Source organism: Zonotrichia albicollis, chromosome 18 (genome assembly GCF_047830755.1).
Source record: "Zonotrichia albicollis isolate bZonAlb1 chromosome 18, bZonAlb1.hap1, whole genome shotgun sequence".
Classification (NCBI taxonomy): domain Eukaryota; kingdom Metazoa; phylum Chordata; class Aves; order Passeriformes; family Passerellidae; genus Zonotrichia; species Zonotrichia albicollis.
This window is the reverse complement of record NC_133836.1, coordinates 10,029,555-10,042,418: the sequence shown is the minus strand read 5'-3', so window position 1 is coordinate 10,042,418 and position 12,864 is coordinate 10,029,555. Positions and strand designations below refer to the sequence as shown.

The 12,864-nt window shown below is 46.9% G+C and overlaps 1 protein-coding gene across 4 annotated transcripts in view; it reads left to right on the top strand.

Moving 5' to 3' along the window:
- The first annotated feature begins 2,556 nt into the window (after window positions 1-2,556).
- Window positions 2,557-12,864, top strand: part of TAOK3 (TAO kinase 3) — a 76,529-nt gene continuing 66,221 nt past the window's right edge. For 3 of the 4 annotated variants that reach the window (XM_074554096.1, XM_074554099.1, XM_074554095.1), the window contains exons 1-2: window positions 2,557-2,717; window positions 3,383-3,445. The gene's annotated coding sequence lies outside the window, so the exon portion shown is untranslated. The remainder of the gene's footprint in view (window positions 2,718-3,382; window positions 3,446-12,864) is intronic. The other variant, XM_074554097.1, reaches the window with a different exon arrangement.

The window sequence follows — 12,864 nt, the reverse complement described above, 5'->3', positions numbered from 1 at the left end:
AGCTTATTGACTCACAGAGGCACTACAAACACCTCAGCGAGGGGAAGGAAATGGGTTTGATCTGAAGCTCCGAGCTCCAGAACCTGCAGCGCCTCTCCCAACCCGCCGAGCCGGTGCTCGGTGCCCAGAGCAGCAGCAGGTCGGTCACACCGCGTTCTCAAAGGGGCAGCGATAGCGCAGCGCAGCCACTCGGCTTTCCCGCCGATCACCCCAAAGGTCTGTTTGCCCAGACTGACAATTTTTAACTCGGAACACCCATGCCAAATATGCTCCATGCCTTTCCTTAAGTCAATATTGCCTCTAACATGGGACGGGGCTGAGGCACGGCCAAAAGTCAGCACCGACCCCGAGCAGCTCCCAGAACTTTTAGGAGCGTTTTTGTCCCGGGGAAGAGACCCCACCAGAGCTGCCCACCACCGCTCCTTTCCCAAGGCATGCTGTGGGTTATCAGCACGTTGGAAACCCCTCCTTTCCCTTCTCCGCACTCGGGCAGCGCGGCTGGCACGGCTGCCCGCGGCCCCGGGGCGAACAGGAAAGGGCGTGGTGGCGGTGCCACATCGCATGAGCTCCTGGTGCCCAGGGGTTTGTGCTCTCCCCACGCTCACACCTGCCTGGAGCTCCTAGAGCACTCCCAAAGCCATCCAGACACTCTGCTAAAAATAGAAACCGGACTGCGGGACTCAAGAACTAACCAGAGCCCCCTCGGAGCTTTACAAACACCAGCGTTTCCCCTTTCTCCCCCATTTCCTGTCTGTATCTGTTCCATCTGTCCGCACACTCGGCTCACAGGCTCCCCTGCCAGCCGGGTTTGTGCTGCTGGGGACACCAAACCAGTTCTGAGTGTGCCTGAGCCTCAGCAGCCCTCCCCAGGATGGTCTGCCCTGCCTCAGTGCTGCCTCAGCACGTCCTGCTCGGAGCTGAGTGCCCTCCCAGCACAGCCCTTCCACATCGGGCAGTGCAGGCACCAACACAGGGCACAGGAACCCCCTGAGCAGGAGCCAGTGGGTAAAAAAACCTGCAAACTGCAAAACTTTAGCTCGTTCTGTGGTCAAAACCGGGATCTCAAAGCTGCGGCTCCCTCCGTGCTAATGCCTCCTGTTTAATAGGAGCCTGCTGGAGACACCCTCTGCTGTCATCTCTCAGGCATTCAGTGGGAACCCGAGGGAGGAGGCTCAGCTTTAAGGAATGCCATGTTTCCCTTACAAACGCAGAAACTTAACTGTCTCCGCCCCAAGGAGCTGTCAGGGAAAGTGTAAAGTTCCCTGTTGTTGTTGGCTCCTACTTCTATCGGAGCTGTTGTTCTCCTCACAACTCCCTCAGTGCTTTGTACTCGCTCAGTTTTGGGGAGAGATCGCTGCCTCCTGCTTGCTCAGCACCAGCTTTTCACAGGGCTGCTGACAGATGGGCTGTGCTCACTCTGCTCTTCTTTCCACTCGTAAGAAAGAGGGGGAAAAAAGAATTCTGGAGCTCATCTTATAAACAGGAAACTCATTGTGTGAAATTACTCAACTACACTGAGAAGAGCTGTATTGTACCTTGGCCTCTGAGCACAGGACACATCAACACCCCTCATCGGGGACTGAGGGCTCTCAGGTTTCTGTACCTGTGGTTTCACACAGCTCTCTGAGGATGGTTCTAGAAGCCCGAGAAGGGGAACAGCTGTCAGGAGCGAGCTGGCAGAATGAGGCTGCATGAGGTACTGGCAGATAAAGCTCTGCTCCTTCAGTTTTATTTAGAAAAATGAAGTAATTAACCCTGCCTGTCACATAAGTCTCTACAACTAAGTGTTAAGGTTCAGAGGCCACCAAATGTGGCAGAAACAGCATGAACACACCTTACCCTGCCTCTGCTCTGAGCAATTCCCAACGCAGAGCTCTGAACCCCTGCTACAGCTCCTTTTCCTTTGGGGCTTTGCTGCCAAATCCCAGCTGCTTCTTTTGGTACAGGGGCCTATTCCTGCCACAGGACACAGAGTCTCTGTCAGGGCTCCCCTAACCTGAACACTCTGAGCTGCCTTTTCACTGCGCCCAAGCACTGTCCCCTCACACAGCAGCTGGTTGTGGGCCCCAACACCGCCCACACCTGAGAGCACTACAGACCCTGACAATGCAGACAAACACGCACACAAACACCTTTAAACTAATTATGGCCCTGACACTTTTCCACACACACACCGGAGCCTGATATGGCCCCAACATCCATTCCCCATACTGAGACCACTGCAGACCGCAGCATCCCGGCACACACCTGAGCTTTCCACAGCCCCTAAAACCACTATGGGTCCATAAGCCCCTCACACACACACCTGAACCTGCTATGGGCCAACCAGCCCCGCCTACACCTGAGACCACTATAGGTCCTGACACCCCTCACACACAGCTGAGCCTCGGCACGAACAGCCACAGCCCCAGCTTTCCCATGCCCCTCACGGCGCTCCCGCCATTGCCGTCCCTCAGAGCCCGCTCCCTCCGCGGCACCGCGCAGGCGCCTCAATCGAGCACCGATGGCTCGGTGAGGCGGCGCCGCTCAGCGGCCCGGCCTGAACTGCCAGGCGGTTCAGCCGAGCGCCGAGCGGGGCCGGGCAGGAAGCGGCGGTGACGGGCACGGCCCGGCGGACACGCTCCGTCCCCCTCTCCTCCTTCTCCTCCTCCTCCTCCTCCTCGTTCCTCCCCGCCCGGGCCCCGCGGACGTGGCCCGCTGCCGCCGGCCGGCACCAGGTGAGGCACCGGCAGAGGGAGCGGCGCCGCTGACAGGCGGGTCGCGGCGGGGCGCGGAGGGCAGGGGGCAGCGCTGGGGCTGGCAGCGCGGTCGGGGCTGATACCGGCACTTCTCGGCGTTCGTGGCTGGTTAAGGCACTTTGCGGGGCTCGGCTGTCCCGGGTGGCTCACGGCAGGGGCTGCTCGGGGCTGGGGCAGCTCCCGCGGGGCTGTGAGTGTGGGCTGTGCGGTCTGAGAGAGCCAGGACGGGGCAGCTCCCCGCACCCGTGCCGGGGCACCGCGAACAGCCGCTCCTCCCTTCCCTTCTCCCCTCGCTTCCCTTCTCCCTCCGTGCCTTCCCTCGCTGCCGTGCGCCGGGAGCTGTCCCCGGGCGCTCTCTGCAAGTGGGAGCTCCAGCAGAGCAGCCCCGAGCGGACGCGAACGCCCCGGTAGGAGCGTGGGGAGCGCAGGGAGAGCGGGCGCTGCCTCCACCTGGGGCCGGGCAGGGCTCGGAGAGCGGCGCTGCCCCGGGATCGCCCCGGGATCCGTCCGAGCCGGTGGATCCCGGGGAGGAAGAGGGAGCTGCGTTCCTGTCAGCTCTGAGCGGAGTTGGAAGCAATGACGTCGGTGCGGTGCGAGCAGATGTCTCCGTCCTTTTAATGACACCCAGAAATGGTTTGCTGTAGGTGCTGGATGCCATCGAGCAGCACTCGTACTTGCGTGGGAAGGAGAAGGAAGGAGGACACGAGGCAAGTACTCAGCCTTCAGAATTCTGTTGTATAAATACATCTCCTCGTGTCTCCTCACCCCCCTTCCCCAGTAACGTGAGTGGAATGAATTCCCTAATCCTACAACTATGGCAGTTCTAAACTTCGGTAGCCCTGGTTGATTCCTGGTTTTCCCTGCTCCCTTCCCGAGCCTAAGAAGTGCCAGCTCGGAGCTGGGTTTGCTGTCCCCAGCTGGGGGAGAAGCCCGTGGGACACTGCAGCTCTGGGAGCTCTGTGCAAGGCTGGGCTCACACACAGCCCAGCCCAGCAGCAGCTCCGTGTTTGTTTAAAAACAGCCAAGCAGGCGGTGCTGATTCCAGCCTTGCTTGTGCCAGGAGGATTTGGGATCTCCCTGCCCCTCTGTGTGGATAGTGATCCACGAAAGAAAGTGGAAGCAGTCGGGTTCTGCATCCACGTGGATGCAGTTCCACAGGGCGATTTCAGGTTGCTGGGTGCAGCAGTGCTGGCTGAGGTTTGTGGTGCTTATGTTGTTTGAGAATAAGTGGGCTCCACTCTGCTCCCCAAGGTCTGCCGACATATTTTAGCAAATGTTTAGAATGCTGCGGTGCTGGCAGTGCTGCAGCTTGTTTTGCCAGTGGTCATTACTGTGGTGTATCCCATACCAGATCTGTGAGGGGACACGTGTTGGTGTTTCTGTGTTGATGGATAGTTTGTGGAGAGCGATAATACACCATGCCTGTCCTCTCTATGAGCTTAAAATGCGGCTGTTTCTGGTAGGTAGCTATTTTTGTGTTCTCAGGGGCTAATATAACGATATAGGGCATTTTTGAAATATAAATACCTGTCTGCAATCTGTCTTTTAACACTGAGCTTCATACAGATATCTGACAATTCTTCTGTGCACCCACAGTGAGGCTGCAAGCTGTTCCTATCTACATAAATGTCTCATTTATCAAATCCAGATTTCTTATTTGCTGTCCAACTCATCATATAACTTCCCCTGGCATCTGATTTGAGGAAACCTTGAGCTGGGTTGTTTCCATCCACCCTTCTCTGTACAAGGGCTTTCAGATTGCAAACTAATTCTTGTTTGTGTGTGTGTTACTTACAGTGATTCTCTCTAAGCACTTCCCTTTTACTTTGTTGCATCATTATCAGTTAAAAAGGATCTTAGCCAGTCAAAGCTTTTAAAGATGAGGTATTTCTACTTGTGTGCATTCTTAACGTGGCTCCTGCATCAACAGGGTTTTACTGTTAGATTTGTTTTCCATTATGTGTTGGTGGATGGGGGAAACTTCCAGCAGGAGTGAGCTCTGTTCCTTCTGAGTAACCTGCTGTGTTCTTTTAAAGGAAAAGCCCTGTTAGGATGGAGCAGGGCTGGAGTTTGCTGGGCTGCTGGGGAGCAGAGGAGGAGCAGGGCAGTGGCCAGAGAGTTTGGAGCAGGAACACAGACTCGTTGTGTTCTCCTCTTACAGGTTTTTGTTCCAGGTTGCTCTGCAGCCTCGTGGGATGCTGCAACATCCAGGTTATGAGGAATGCCAGGGAGGGAGGTGTTTGTGGAACACTTTACATTTCATTTATTTGTTGCTTTTGCACAAAAAAATGGTTTTAAATAGGAAATACATCTTTGTTTAAAGACAGAGCTCGGAGTCTTTAAACAGGACCCCTCTACAGTTCAGTCACAGCATTTACACCAAACTGAGTTTGAATAAAAGTGCAGTTTTGGCATCCAAGGTGTTCAAAAAGTAGATTTTTATAAAGTTCTCTTTCAGCACATGCTCAGCTTTATTAATGGATGTCCATTAATAAAGCTGAGCATGTGCTGAAAGAGAACTTTCACACATCAGGGAAAAATTCAAAAAGTGAACCCAAAAGAGTATTTTGTTTCATGCTTACTGTTTTCAAACGACTTCCTCATTTGGAGGCCATTGATTAAACCAGAAGGATCTGCTTGCCCTTGGCTGTGTAATAAACATGATGCAACTGCCTGGTGCCTGCTTGGTCATCAGTTCTTCAGGGGCAGCTCAGTGAGTTTCCCTGACAGTGTTTTTATCACTCCCTGAAATCACTCTGGCAGCTTTGTTCTCATTTTCTGAGTGAAGTGTGTTTTAGAAAGTATTGATCTGGTAAATTTAGGGTTCCCTCTGGGTGAAAAAGAAGAAAATCTGATTTTTACACGGGCAGCACAGGTTGTGACTTTTCATTGTGATTGTGTAGTGGCATTGTGTGCCAGAACTGTCATCTGTGAGAGTCTCAGCTCCTCATTAACGAGGGGAAAAGCTGAAATAGGAATTAAAGCAAATTAATTTGGCGTGGTCATCCATCTCTTAAGGTACCTAAGGATGTTGGAAATCCAAATTATTAATGGTACTCTGGCAGCTTCTCAATTGTTATAAAGCCCTACTTCCAGCATTAAAGAGCAATGTTCCTAAAATGACATGTTGCCCTTATTCTGTAGAACTAAACCATGAAATATGAAAAATATATTTTTTAAAAGACCAGTAAGTTTTGCTCTAAGATTCAAGAAATCTGGAGTACTGCTAGTATTAATTTTAAAAGTACTTTCAATTTATTTAAATGAATTAAATACTAAAATTAAGTTGGCTAATAAGTTGTTCTTACTCAGGATGGCAAAGTACACATTGGATTTGAGCAAGTTGGAAGATTTCTTGTCCATATACTCATGTTTGTGTCACAAATTGTTAGTTTAATTTGTAAGGGCAGGGAAATTTCAAATTTAATATAGGCAGCTTACAAAACAAGTTTGTCTGAGTTGCTAATGAACTAGGCACTTATGCCCTTGGACAGGTAATAGCTTGATGTTGATGTAATTACTTTTTTCCCCCACCCTGAATATTAGGTCAAACTGGACTCTGGTTGATTTAGAATTTAATGACACCAGTCATTCTGTGGGAGCCTGTGGTCACTCATGGTCCCTCCTTGGCCACTAAAGGTTTTCAAATAGGGACATTCTCCCAGAATGGTCTCCATTTGTGCCTCCTCCTGCTGTCACTGTTAATTGTGATGCTGGGTTACCTGAGAGCCCAAGGAATTCCTCAAAAGATGGGCAAATATTGACATTGGTGTTGCATGAGTTTGATTTGGGATGAGCAGGTTTGGTGCTGCAGTCTTTTGGGAAGAGAGAGAAAAAGCTGTTTTTAGGAAATTGTTACTCTGAGAGTGGCGATGTTAACCCAAAATCCTGGATAAAATTCCAGCTGCATTCCCCTGGAGTCTAAAACACACACATGGGTTTGGTTTGGGTTTTTTACTTTTCCACAGAAAATTCTTCCTGTATTTTCTGCACTCAGGATCCCTGTGGTGCAGAACCTGGCGCTGGGAGGAATGGATCTTGTCTGCAGTGTGTGTATTTCCACACATATCAAACAGTTTAGGATGAAATATGTTGGGACTACCAGATACCATCAACATTTTGTGAGCAGGATGTCATTATTAGATTGGAACTGATGAATGTCAAACATTGTGGTGAGTCTGTTTTCAGAGAGATACAGACTGTGCTCACTTCCTACATTAAACCTCATTTTCCCCTAATTTTTATGTGTGAGCTGTGATTCTGTTGCACAGAATCTGGCATAATATTGAGCAGATTTATTTAGTGTTGCCCTTGAACGTTGTGAGTGTTTAAGCCAGATTTACAGGAACACAGTCAGTGATGATTCATGTTGAGATGATGTTTTTCTCCCTTGTAATGGAACATATGGGACTGTGTAGCATATGGTACCACTGAAAATTGTTAAATGTGGAGCACTGATTTATTACACAGCAAAAAGGGTTGGGGTTTTCAGTCTAACACTGAGCACAAAGCTTGTAAACAGTTCTGGCTGTTGGTTTGTGTTGGGTGCACTACTGTGTTGTGTGGTAATTTGAAAGGATTTCTTTAAATGGCAACAGAATGCTTCAAAAGTTGTGTGTCTGCCCTTTTACTGTGGTACAGCCTTGCTCTGTGGGATGACAGCTTAAAAAACCTGGAAAAAAAAATAAAATATCCTTTCTCTCTCAGATGGGAAGCAAAGGTATTAAAATTTGTAAATATTTTTCTTCCAGTCTTACTATCCAAAACACCTTCCTTTTGTGTTTTGTTTGTGTTATTTTGTCTTTATGTGACTTCTGGAGTGTTTGTTTATGTTTTTATACTGAGGCAGGGAGAAGAAACAAACACACACCTTGTTCCTTGCAGTGCACAGGGGAAAGTGGACTAAAGTGCAGCTGCAGAGAACATAAATTCCAGTCACCTGTTTCCTTGTGCTCTCCTGTTTTTCTTAACTCTTCATCTTTGGATGGTTGTGATCTCTCCAGAGCAGGCATTGCATTGTAGGGTCTTGCTGCAGGGTAACTGAAGCTCCCAGGTGCTCTGGTCATACATTGGTAATTAATGGCTGCTCACAAATCTTCATTGATTAAGCTTTTTCAGAAATTATTTAAGCAAGAAACTTCATTTAAACCTTAAAATGGTGCCTGTGTTTGTCTTTCTTTCCTAACAGCTCGATTTATTTGTACATCTCAAAGTGCTGGTTAAAACAGGCTTTATGCTAAATTTACTTTTGTTAGGCCAAAAATACATAATTAAGAAAGAATATTTATTGTAAATTTTTGGGATAAAAGTCAGATGAGCCTTTTTTCCTCCTTAGTAACAATCTGCCTCTCAGTTCAGGGTTTCTGGTGTGTCTCTGCTTATTCTCCCTGGTTCAGGTAAAGTTTGAGCATGCTGTGTCCTTTAGAATGCCAGCAGATATTTGACATCATTAAAAACTGCTGTTATTTAATAAAAGGAAGTTGTATCTACCCTGGAGGGAATTAACTAATGACCTCTTGTTAACCATCGCCTTCAGGATCTTAGATCCTCCCTTTGCTTGCCTCATCCTTAGTCATACATTGGAAGAGGAAAACAGGCTTTTTTTCCCTCCCTCCTTCCCTCCCAACTCTTGAGCAGTTTCTCAACTGGAGGTGAACTGCTGCTTGACCCAAACCCTGTGAGGAAACTCAAGTGGGGACCACACTCCCATTCCCCCTGTTAAAACTCCCAACATCTCAATTAACTCCAATTCCCAGCCTTAGCCTGCACATTAAATATTTTTTAAAAAAAGCGTTAGCTCAAATGAATTTGAATTTCTGGCATTTCTAATCTCAACCCTGGCAGTGGTGTCAGTTTTAGCTCTTGAAAAGAGGGGAAAAACATTTCTTATCTGGAAAGTATGCGAGTGGCAGAGCAGATAAGATAATTGAGCCCTAAATGTGAGCTGGGATGGAAACAGGCTCTGTTGAGAGTCAGGTCTCATCTGCTGTGCCACAGTCCAGTGGTGCTTTAATGCATAATAAAAATCCAGGGAGTTTGGTCTTCCTGGGCAGGACGCAGGGAATTTTCTCTCTGCTGCTTTTTCATTAAGAGACACGAGCCTTTAGCTGCAGTGTGAGACATTCGTGTTCTCAGAGTCAGGAGTTTTCTGTCATTTGGGAGGCAGACAGCCAAAAATAGGATTTTATGGCTCTCCTGCCTGTAACAACAGTTAGCTGCTAAAGTGAGGAATAAAAATTAAAAACCTTCCAACTTGTTGTTCCACTCAGGCAGCCTTTTCTCAAAATTCCTTGTGTGTTTTTTATATGTGTGGGGATCCCCACAGAGAATAACAAGTTTTCCATTTCCAGCTCTTCCTTGAACTCGGCTCCTGCTGTGGTTTAGAGGTTGTGTGGTGTGGCTCACATGGGTGGGAGGGAGCAGCACAGGTACCTAAAACCAGAATAAATGAGTAACTACAGGAATTACTTTTTTTGCTACACAAAGACTTTTATTTTTCTTCTGTTTGCTCCAACTCTGCTTTTGTAGTTTTCCACTTGGTATCATAGGGTTGCCTTACTAGAAAGTACATTACTCCAAATGAAGTCAGGCTCTTACAGAATGAGACGAAAGAGGGTTTTTGTTGCAAATATCAGTATTTTGCTGCAGGAATTGTAGCCCAGGAGTTAGATCTACTGCAGGTATTGAAGCTGTAGTGCAGAAAAAGATCTGCTTCTTTGTAGGGCCATATGGAAATGCCATAAATCAAAATATGTCTCACTTAGGCATTTGAGACCTGCAGAAAAGACACATAAATGTGTGATAATAGAGTCTGAGCAGTTTCAGTGATTAACTTGTACAAGTGCTCCATATTTTAGGTGTATTGGGCACCTTTTTTACATTGCAGGTTTTTTACATTTTCAGTTCTTGTATTACAGGGAGATTTCTGCCAGTCTGACTGGGTGCCTTCAAGAAGGAGAAAGCTGCTGACTCAGGCTTGTTGTAAATTTGCTTTTTCCTGCTACCTGAGTATTTTAGAGCAAGGCTGCTTATATTTTTAGAATAACATTACATTTTTTGATATGCTGAGCCCAAACCAGAGATTGTGGTCTGATCTGTTGGACAGTCTTGCTGGATCCAGGCTCTGGAGATACCCAGGGAGGGATGGGATCCCAGTCCCAGTGCTGTGCAAGCTCTGCTTGGAGCCCCAGGCTACCAGTGCAGCTCTGCTGGTGTTTAAGGTCAACTCCTTGCAAATATTTTAGCAAGGCTTATATTCAAATGCTATTTATAAGACCAGACTAATTTCTTTCCTCCTAATGATGGCCTTTTGGCTGATGACAGGGCTGGAATCCTGAAGATCTGGATTCTGTATGCCACTAGTCAGCTGTGTATCCACAGGGAAGTTGTTTGCCAGCTTTCTGCCTCACTTTTTTTATCTGTACTTAAATAAAAAAAAAAAATAAAAAAAGGCTGACTAATACCTGCCTCCCAGGCTGTGAGAGCACAGTTAGTAGGCTCATGCTGTAGGATCTTTGGGAAGTGCTGCAGGAATGTTCTAGGGGTTTATTATGGTTAAGGTCCTGCAGTGAGAGAACTGGTTAAGCCTGGCTTATTGTTAGACCATTCATTAAGGAGCTTTAATGGCTGAAGCTCTGATAGAGGCTGTTCCTGCCTTCACCTGCAATTACCCTGGGCAGATGCAGAGGGTTGGAGTAAAGCTGGAGTAAAGCTGGAGCATCTGCAGGGTGTTGGAGCCTGCCTGGAGCGCCTCGCTGCCATTTCACGGCTGGCTTTGCATGCAGGTCATGCCGTAGCCTCAGTGGGTTTGGGCACTTCAGCGTGCTGATGATGACTTATTGTGCCACTGGTGAGCCCTTAGCACCTTCCCATGCCAAAAGAGATGCTGTGAAATCAGCTGAGTTTTTCCTGTGCGTCTGCCTAACTCGGAATTTGCCCTGCTTTCGCTCTGTAAATAGAGCAAAATTTAAAAAACACCTTTAAAAATGTATTAGCGACAGAAATTTTAGTATTAAAAGGTGTAAACCAGCTATTAAAAACCTCTTAGATCTGGTGATCTTCAACCTTTTGTGTGAATGCTGATACTGTGGCTTTTAAAATTAATTTGCTAGTATATTTAAAAAGTATCTCTCAGAATTCCTTCCCTTCTGGCCACCATTATAATAACATAACTATGCAAGGAAAGACAAAATCCCCATTTCTGGGAATATACCAGTGTTTATTTCCCAAACCAAGTAGTCATTAGCAATAGAACCTTATTAAACTTTAATGACTTTCTTAAAATTCACACTCACTTGAAAGTCAAGATGCAGCCTTGACAGCTGGAGGTCCTAATCCAGACAGTTTTATTTATCTTTGCAGTTTCATCTTTTCATTATTATATACAAAAGTTGTTTTCTGTGTCATGGCAGATTGGAAATGTATTGACTGAAAGAAAAATAGAAACTTGGGTTGCTATTGAAACACAGGGCTGGAGGGAGTTGGGAGCAGGAAATGGATTGGTGGTGAATTTAAATTTTGAATTTTATATCATGAGTCTGCAAATTAATATTAATTTTGAGCTGATTTTAGTGCTAAATCAAAACCAGCTGTTATTCCACCTCTCCTTTCTCCCACTGAGCTGGGTTGGCACAAATCTTTGGCTGCCAGGGGTGGTTCAGATCAGCAAACTGGTCCAGCTGTGAAATAACCAGGGCTAGCAAAGCCAGAGATCTGGAGATAGCAACAGACAGAGGATGAGGATGGATGGTACAAACTTCTCCTGCTGAATTACACTGGGAGTATTTTTCTGAGGAAAAAAAAAATAAACCAAACAAAACCCCTGTCACTATTGGATTTCAGTTAATGAGTAAATTAACGAGTTTCACTTTCTGTTTCTTGGGCGTGGGTTAGCTCCTGCAGCTTTTGGGTTGTCCTGGGGAAGACTCAAATCATGGTTATCCCTCTTTTCACTGGGTTTTATTTATTTGAAGTGCCTTTTTTAGGAATCCAAATTTTGATGCTTTATATTACTTGCACCTGCTTTATTTTTTTTTAAGGTTTTGTATTCAGCTTTAACTGAGGAAAGGCTTTTCTGAAAGGCTGACTCAAATTTGCTGAATGTTCATTGCTCAGTGTTTCATAATTTACATGGACAAGTATCCCTGCCTTAAAAAGTGGGGGGAAATCCCAAGCAGGATGATTGTATTAAGGCACTGATAATATTAACTAGATGATGATACAGGTATTCCCAAATATGAAGTTATATTTCAGGTATACAGTGGCTTTTTAAAATGTTAGGCCATGGCCCCATATCACAGGAAGGTGAAAGTGAAGGTAAAAAGTTACTTCATAATATTCAATCAAATTTATTGTTTAAGTGTGAGAATTACTTGCAGTATTTAACCAAGATTCTAAAGGTAGAAAAGGAAGCACCAATTTATATTAATTGTTTACAAACAGATTGTTTCATTCATACAAATGAGGAGAGTTTGTTTGTTTTTTCTTCAGGAAAATCATTATTTTGGGTAAACAGTGCAGCACAAGAGAAGCCTCTCTGAGCACTGCTAAGCCCACCTGGCTTCCAGAGCCATCCAGGGAGTTTGTGGTGGGTGTTTGAAGAATAAAACCTCTCAGTTTAAAGAGCATTTGGCTGCTGGTGTCAGGGCCTCCCCGTGCAGAGAGCGTTTGCAGCTGCTGTCAGTGGGGCTGTGGGTGAGAGCCTCGAGGGTGTGGAGAGAGGAAGTCAGAAAACTTTCATATTTCTGATGTCTGTCTCTGAACAAAGAGGATGTTTCATGGGTGTCATCATTCATAAATTAGGAACTCCTGCCCAGCAGAGCTGTGAGGGGCAGGATGAAACCCTCTCTGTGCCTCTGTATCCAGCAGCTTGGAAATTGTGTCAGGGATGGGATTGTGGAGCTGAGGAGCTCCCACTCACCCTGGCAGGAGGAACTGCTGTACGGAGCCACGAGGGTTTGCTCTGCTGTGTGGGGCAGGGAGTGAGAAAACCTGGCAAAACTCGTTGTGTTCATGAGTGGAGGGATGGCTCTGCTGGCTCTGTGCTGCTGGGGCAGGCTGGTTTGTAAAAAGCAGGGGATTTAACAGCAAAGAGCACAAGCTGTTGCAGGAGGTGGCCAGGGAGCCG